The following is an 8,068-nucleotide window of genomic DNA, read 5'->3' on the forward strand; positions in this document are numbered from 1 at the left end:
TCAAGAAGGGTGGGGACAGTCAAAACCCTTGAGGAGTATAAAGAAAGTAGGAAGGTACTTAAGGTGGAAATTAGGAGGGGTCATGAAAAGTCCTTGGCAAGTAGCATTAAGGTGAATCCCAAAGCATTTTATTCATATGTAAAAAGCAAGAGGGTGGCCAGGGATAGAATTGAACCACTTCAGGACAGTGGGGGGTATCTATGTGTTAAGCCAGAGGAAATAGGCAAGGTATTAAAGTTTTTAAAGTAACTACTCACCTCCCAGAAGGCCCCTGCAGTGCACAGGGGCCTTCTGGGAGGTGAGTAGTTACTTTAAAAACACTTACCTTTGCAGGAGCAGCCCTTTGGATTTCGGCGGCAGCGGTGCGCAGGGGCCTTCTGGGAGGTGAGTAGTTACTTTAAAAACTCTTACCTTTGCAGGAGCAGCCCTTTGGATTTTGGCGGCAGCGGTGCGCAGGGGCCTTCTGGGAGGTGAGTAGTTACTTTAAAAACTCTTACCTTTGCAGGAGCAGCCCTTTGGATTTCGGCGGCAGCGGTGCGCAGGGGCCTTCTGGGAGGTGAGTAATTACTTTAAAAACCCTTACCTGGTCCCGTGTCTGTTCTTTTCTGTTTTATTTTTTTTATATAAGGCGGGAACCGGAAGTTCGCCCCGCGGACTTCTGGGAAGTTCCCCCCCCCCCCAACCAATAAATTCTGGTGGAGAGGAAACCCGAGACACTACACGTGTAGTGTCTCCCACCCGCCCTCCTCCTCTAACCTAATAATAAGACCCATTGGTGTGAGGTAAGTGCCATATTATATTATTATTATATTATTAGCATTGTGCACGTCAAGGTTCGGAGGTGGAGTAGGAGTCTCTGTCAGCGAGAGAACCTGAGAACATCTAAGACACTCAGAAGGTAAGAAGGTAAGTAAGTGATTTTTACTCATTTTTACTTTTATACCTTTTTCAAATTGTGTGTCGGGGGGAAACTGAAGTGACATCACAGAAAAGCTGTGGCCTGAGTGGCTGGTTGGGATTCTACACTAAATTTAAAAAAATTTGAGCATTGGTAACTAATTAAACATAATAACTTAATTATAATTTAGAGGGATATCTAAGCTAGAGATCTGGGAGTACTATATTTAGCTTTCGCATTTCTATTAGAAATCTAGTGCTAGGAAACAGATAGTTAACAGTAACTTTGAAATGTAAAAAATATTTTTTTTTTTTTTTTAATTTTTAATTTTAATTTTAATTAATTGACGCAATGTCAGTTAGAGGGGTGCTGTGCTCTGACTGTGAGATGTGGCAGGTCCGGGAGGCTTCCAGCGTCCCGGATGGCTTCATCTGCAAAAAGTGCACCCAACTGGAGCTCCTCACAGACCGCATGGTTCGGTTGGAGCAGCAATTGGATGCACCTAGGAGCATGCAGGTGGCGGAAAGCGTCATAGATCGCAGTTATGTAAATGTGGTCACACCCAAGGTGCAGGCAGAGAAATGGGTGACCACCAGAAAGGGCAGGCAGTCAGTGCAGGAATCCCCTGTGGTTGTCCCCCTCTCGAACAGGTATACCCCTTTGGATACTGTCGGGGGGGGATAGCCTATCAGGGGAAAACAGCAGCAGCCAGAGCAGTGGCACCACAGCTGGCTCTGATGTTCAGAAGGGAGGGTCAAAGCGCAGAAGAGTAATAGTAATAGGGGACTCTATAGTCAGGGGCACAGATAGGCGCTTCTGTGGACGTGAAAGAGACTCCAGGATGGTATGTTGCCTCCCTGGTGCCAGGGTCCAGGATGTCTCCGAATGGGTAGAGGCCATCCTGAAGGGGGAGGGCAAACAGGCAGAGGTCGTTGTACATATTGGTACTAACGACATAGGCAGGAAGGGGCATGAGGTCCTGCAGCAGGAGTTCAGGGAGCTAGGCAGAAAGTTAAAAGACAGGACCTCGAGGGTTGTAATCTCGGGATTACTCCCTGTGCCACGTGCCAGTGAGGCTAGAAATAGGAAGATAGAACAGCTAAACACGTGGCTGAACAGCTGGTGTAGGAGGGAGGGTTTCCATTATCTGGACCACTGGGAGCTCTTCCGGGGCAGGTGTGACCTGTATAAGAAGGACGGGTTGCATCTAAACCGGAGAGGCATAAATATCCTGGCCGCGAGGTTTGCTAGTGTCACACGGGAGGGTTTAAACTAGTATGGCAGGGGGGTGGGCACGGGAGCAATAGGTCAGAAGGTGAGAGCATTGAGGGAGAACTAGGGAATAGGGACAGTGTGGCTCTGAGGCAGAGCAGACAGGGAGAAGTTGCTGAACACAGCGGGTCTGGTGGCCTGAAGTGCATATGTTTTAATGCAAGGAGTATTACGGGTAAGGCAGATGAACTTAGAGCTTGGATTAGTACTTGGAACTATGATGTTGTTGCCATTACAGAGACCTGGTTGAGGGAAGGGCAGGATTGGCAGCTAAACGTTCCAGGATTTAGATGTTTCAGGCGGGATAGAGGGGGATGTAAAAGGGGAGGCGGAGCTGCGCTACTTGTTCGGGAGAATATCACAGCTGTACTGCGAGAGGACACCTCAGAGGGCAGTGAGGCTATATGGGTAGAGATCAGGAATAAGAAGGGTGCAGTCACAATGTTGGGGGTATACTACAGGCCTCCCAACAGCCAGCGGGAGATAGAGGAGCAGATAGGTAGACAGATTTTGGAAAAGAGTAAAAACAACAGGGTTGTGGTGTTGGGAGACTTCAACTTCCCCAATATTGACTGGGACTCACTTAGTGCCAGGGGCTTAGACGGGGCGGAGTTTGTAAGGAGCATCCAGGAGGGCTTCTTAAAACAATATGTAGACAGTCCAACTAGGGAAGGGGCGGTACTGGACCTGGTATTGGGGAATGAGCCCGGCCAGGTGGTAGATGTTTCAGTAGGGGAGCATTTCGGTAACAGTGACCACAATTCAGTAAATTTTAAAGTACTGGTGGACAAGGATAAGAGTGGTCCGAGGATGAATGTGCTAAATTGGGGGAAGGCTAATTATAACAATATTAGGCGGGAACTGAAGAACATAGATTGGGGGCGGATGTTTGAGGGCAAATCAACATCTGACATGTGGGAGGCTTTCAAGTGGCAGTTGAAAGGAATACAGGACCGGCATGTTCCTGTGAGGAAGAAGGATAAATACGGCAATTTTCGGGAACCTTGGATGACGAGTGATATTGTAGGCCTCGTCAAAAAGAAAAAGGAGGCATTTGTCAGGGCTAAAAGGCTGGGAACAGACGAAGCCTGCGTGGAATATAAGGAAAGTAGGAAGGAACTTAAGCAAGGAGTCAGGAGGGCTAGAAGGGGTCACGAAAAGTCATTGGCAAATAGGGTTAAGGAAAATCCCAAGGCTTTTTACACGTACATAAAAAGCAAGAGGGTAGCCAGGGAAAGGGTTGGCCCACTGAAGGATAGGCAAGGGAATCTATGTGTGGAGCCAGAGGAAATGGGCGAGGTACTAAATGAATACTTTGCATCAGTATTCACCAAAGAGAAGGAATTGGTAGATGTTGAGTCTGGAGAAGGGGGTGTAGACAGCCTGGGTCACATTGTGATCCAAAAAGACGAGGTGTTGGGTGTCTTAAAAAATATTAAGGTAGATAAGTCCCCAGGGCCTGATGGGATCTACCCCAGAATACTGAAGGAGGCTGGAGAGGAAATTGCTGAGGCCTTGACAGAAATCTTTGGATCCTCGCTGTCTTCAGGGGTTGTCCCGGAGGACTGGAGAATAGCCAATGTTGTTCCTCTGTTTAAGAAGGGTAGCAAGGATAATCCCGGGAACTACAGGCCGGTGAGCCTTGTGTCAGTGGTAGGGAAATTACTGGAGAGAATTCTTCGAGACAGGATCTACTCCCATTTGGAAGCAAATGGACGTATTAGTGAGAGGCAGTACGGTTTTGTGAAGGGGAGGTCGTGTCTCACTAACTTGATAGAGTTTTTCGAGGAGGTCACTAAGATGATTGATGCAGGTAGGGCAGTGGATGTTGTCTATATGGACTTCAGTAAGGCCTTTGACAAGGTCCCTCATGGTAGACTAGTACAAAAGGTTAAGTCACACAGGATCAGGGGTGAGCTGGCAAGGTGGATACAGAACTGGCTAGGCCATAGAAGGCAGAGAGTAGCAATGGAGGGATGCTTTTCTAATTGGAGGGCTGTGACCAGTGGTGTTCCACAGGGATCAGTGCTGGGACCTTTGCTCTTTGTAGTATATATAAATGATTTGGAGGAAAATGTAACTGGTCTGATTAGTAAGTTTGCAGACGACACAAAGGTTGGTGGAATTGCGGATAGCGATGAGGACTGTCAGAGGATACAGCAGGATTTAGATTGTCTGGAGACTTGGGCGGAGAGATGGCAGATGGAGTTTAATCCGGACAAATGTGAGGTAATGCATTTTGGAAGGTGTAATGCAGGTAGGGAATATACAGTGAATGGTAGAACCCTCGAGTATTGAAAGTCAAAGAGATCTAGGAGTACAGGTCCACAGGTCATTGAAAGGGGCAACACAGGTGGAGAAGGTAGTCAAGAAGGCATACGGCATGCTTGCCTTCATTGGCCGGGGCATTGAGTATAAGAATTGGCAAGTCATGTTGCAGCTGTATAGAACCTTAGTTAGGCCACACTTGGAGTATAGTGTTCAATTCTGGTCGCCACACTACCAGAAGGATGTGGAGGCTTTAGAGAGGGTGCAGAAGAGATTTACCAGAATGTTGCCTGGTATGGAGGGCATTAGCTATGAGGAGCGGTTGAATAAACTCGGTTTGTTCTCACTGGAACGAAGGAGGTTGAGGGGAGACCTGATAGAGGTATACAAAATTATGAGGGGCATAGACAGAGTGGATAGTCAGAGGCTTTTCCCCAGGGTAGAGGGGTCAATTACTAGGGGGCATAGGTTTAAGGTGAGAGGGGCAAGGTTTAGAGTAGATGTACGAGGCAAGTTTTTTACGCAGAGGGTAGTGGGTGCCTGGAACTCGCTACCGGAGGAGGTGGTGGAAGCAGGGACGATAGGGACATTTAAGGGGCATCTTGACAAATACATGAATCGGATGGGAATAGAAGGATTCGGACCCAGGAAGTGTAGAAGATTGTAGTTTAGTTGGGCAGCATGGTCGGCACGGGCTTGGAGGGCCGAAGGGCCTGTTCCTGTGCTGTACATTTCTTTGTTCTTTGTACTAAATGAGTACTTTGCATCAGTGTACTTTGGATCAGTGTTCACCAAAGAAAGGGACTTTGTGGAAGATGATTCTTGGGTAGGGTGTGTGGACAACCTGGATCATGTTAACATCAAAAAGGAGGAGGTATTGGGTCTTTTAAAAGATATTAAGGTAGATTCGTCACCTGGGCCGGATGGGATTTACCCCAGAAAGCAAGAGAGGAAATTGCTGCGGTCTTGACTGACATCTTTGTACCCTCATTGGCTACGGGTGAGATCCCAGAGGAATGGAAAATAGCTAATGTGGTACCGCTGTTTAAGAAAGGTAGCAGGGATAATCCTGGAAACTATAGGCCAGTGAGACTCACACGGTAGTGGGTAAATTATTGGAGAGAATTCTCAGGGACAGGATTTATACCCATTTGGAAACAAATGGACTCAAAGCATGGTTTTATGAAGGAGCGAGCCTCACTCATTTGATGGAGTTTTTTGAGAAGATTATTGATGAGGGGAGGGTGGTGGATGTTGTTTACATGGACTTCAGTAAAGCATTTGACAAGGTGCCTCATGGCAGACTGGTACAAAAGATGAAGTCACATGGGATCAAAGGTGAGGTGGTAAGATGGATACAGAACTGGCTCGGTCACAGAAGGCAAAGGGTAGCAGTAGAAGGGTGGTTTTCTGAATAGAAGGTTGTGATTATTGGTGTTCCACAGAGATCTGTGCTTGGGCCTCTGTTGTTTGTAGTGTACATAAACAATTTAGAGGAAAATGTAGCTGATCTGATTGGTAAGTTTGCGGATAACACCAAGGTTGGTGGAGTGGCAAATAGTGTTGAGGATTGTCAGAAGATACAGCAGGATATAGATAGGTTGGAGACGTGGGCAGAGAAATGGCAAATGGAGTTTAATCCAGACAAATGTGAGATAATGCATTTTGGTAGGTCTAACATAGAGGGGAAATATACCGTAAATGGCAAACCTCTTAGGAAAATAGAAAGTCAGAGGGATCTGGGCGTGCATGTCCACAGATCTTTGAAGGTGGCAACGCAAGTAGACAAGGTAGTCAAGAAAGCATACGGAATGCTTGCCTTCATTGGGCAGGGCATCGAGTATAAAAACTGGCAAGTCATGCTACCGTTGATTAGAACCTTGCTAAGGCCGTACTTGGAATATTGCACACAATTCTGGTCGCCACACTACCAGAAGGATGTGGATGCCTTGGAAAGGGTGCAGGGGAGGTTTACCAGGATGGAGCGTGTTAGCTATGTGGAGAGGCTGAATAGACTTGGACTGTTTTCATTGGAAAGACGGAGGTTGAGGGGTGACCTGATAGAGGTCTGCAAGATTATGAGGGGCATGGACAGAGTGGTTTGGCAGGCACTCTTTCCCAGGATGGAGGGGCCAGTCACCAGGGGGCATAAGTTTAAGGTCCGTTGGGCAAAGTTTAGAGGAGATGTACGAGGCAGGTTTTTTACGCAGAGTGAGTACCAGGAACGTGTTGCCAGGGGAGGGTGTGGAAGCAGATACATTAATGCCGTTCAAAAGGCATCTTGACAAACACATGGATAGGATGAGGAGAGGAAGTGAAGTGCTGAGAGTTTTGACAAAGGTTGGTATCATGACCGGTACAGGCATGGAGGGCCGAAGGGCCTGTTTCTGTGCTGCATTGTCTTTATTCTTTCTTCTTCTTTGACCCCCAGCCCCCACCACGGAGCTATCAGGTACTCCACCCCGCACCGCCCCCCCCCTCCCCGCCAAATCCCCCACCACCGATAATCATCGCCGGGATTTCCCCTCTCCACCTCCACCACCATCACAGAGGTACCAGCGGCAATCCCCCCCTCAGTTCCTGCTCTCCGCCCCACCACACATAAATGGAACCCTCCATGGGTCTCTCACAAGGGCCTGCCCCAGGCATTGTCCCCTGGCACAGATTGACACTGCCAACCTGTACCAGGGGTAATTGCCAGGGCACTGCCCATGTTGTCCGTCTTCCACACCCTCCTCTCCCACCCACTCCCCTCCCCCACACTACCAGAGGGGATATACTTACGTCTGCATCCCCAGAGGAGTCCCCTCGACTGATTCACGTTTGGCCAAACCTGTTGTAAACCTCACTGACATGGCATCATGTTGGCAGGGTACGAATATTTATTGAGGGGAGATCATGTGGCGGAGGGTCCATTAAGATTTAAATGCATTAAAATCTATTCATATGAGGTTTGTGCCCTTTGTGTGTGTAAACCTCGTGACTTTGCCGACCAGGGGCGGGGAAAATGTTTTCCCAATTGTCTCCTGATTTTCCGCCCGCATTGCCGATCCCGCACGTGGTTAGTTTGTGTTCAAAATCGCCTCCCATGACACAGTTCTTTCAGAACCTAATAAATATATTAAAGAAATAGTTTTGCATTTATAGTGTGTCTTTCATGACCCCAGGGCATTCCAATGTGTTTTACTGTAAATTAAGTGCAATTACTGAAATTCTCGACCCAAAGCTATTAATTAACTATATAAAATGCGTCAAAATAGCTTGTTAAAACTCCTATTACAGCTGATGAAACTAGTGAAAGGTGCCAAATAAATTAATCTTTAAATTCTCATCCTGTAACACAATGGACAAATATGCAGTCATTCCAATCACTGCTGTAATATAGGAAACATTGCAGTCAACTTGTGCCCAGCAAGGTGAAAACAATCAACAATGTGTCAACAACCAGGTCATCCATTTTTGTAATACTGATAGAGAGATAAATATTGACCAGGGCACAGGGGATAGCTACCACCACCTTCTTCAAAAATAGTGCAATGGGACCTTCTATTTGGACCTGAGAGGGCCGACGGGCCTTGGTTTAAGAGGCTGATGTAGCACTCCTTGGTCAAGTACAGGAGTATCAGCCTT

Source organism: Scyliorhinus torazame, chromosome 3, assembly GCF_047496885.1.
Source record: "Scyliorhinus torazame isolate Kashiwa2021f chromosome 3, sScyTor2.1, whole genome shotgun sequence".
NCBI lineage: Eukaryota > Metazoa > Chordata > Chondrichthyes > Carcharhiniformes > Scyliorhinidae > Scyliorhinus > Scyliorhinus torazame.